The sequence below is a fragment of the Penaeus monodon genome, chromosome 20 (genome assembly GCF_015228065.2).
Source record: "Penaeus monodon isolate SGIC_2016 chromosome 20, NSTDA_Pmon_1, whole genome shotgun sequence".
In the NCBI taxonomy this organism is placed as follows: domain Eukaryota; kingdom Metazoa; phylum Arthropoda; class Malacostraca; order Decapoda; family Penaeidae; genus Penaeus; species Penaeus monodon.
Window position 1 is genome coordinate 5,571,733 of NC_051405.1, and position 278 is coordinate 5,572,010.

Below are 278 nucleotides of genomic sequence, written 5' to 3' on the forward strand. Positions count from 1 at the left end.
CACACATCATATAGTATAACGAATTAGAAGAAAAGCAGTTTGGTTTTTTATCGTGATATGAAGATACTTTAAGTCTCGGAAAGTTTTTTGATGTTGAAAATGAGAAAAAAAATTAATTTTTGTTACCAAGAAAAACATTAAAAGTAACGAAAATGCTGTTATTTTTTATCATATGATAAGAATAGTAATGGTGGCTATAGTCATAACATTTGATAAAAAAGGGCACTATGAAAAATGACAAAAAACAGTATAGGAAAAATTATTATAACAAAAATACA

General features: G+C 24.8%; 1 protein-coding gene across 1 annotated transcript in view; it reads right to left on the minus strand.

Annotated features, from left to right (window-relative positions):
- Positions 1-278, minus strand: part of LOC119585905 (scavenger receptor cysteine-rich type 1 protein M130-like) — a 12,658-nt gene that overhangs the window by 264 nt on the left and 12,116 nt on the right. The window lies entirely within an intron of this gene.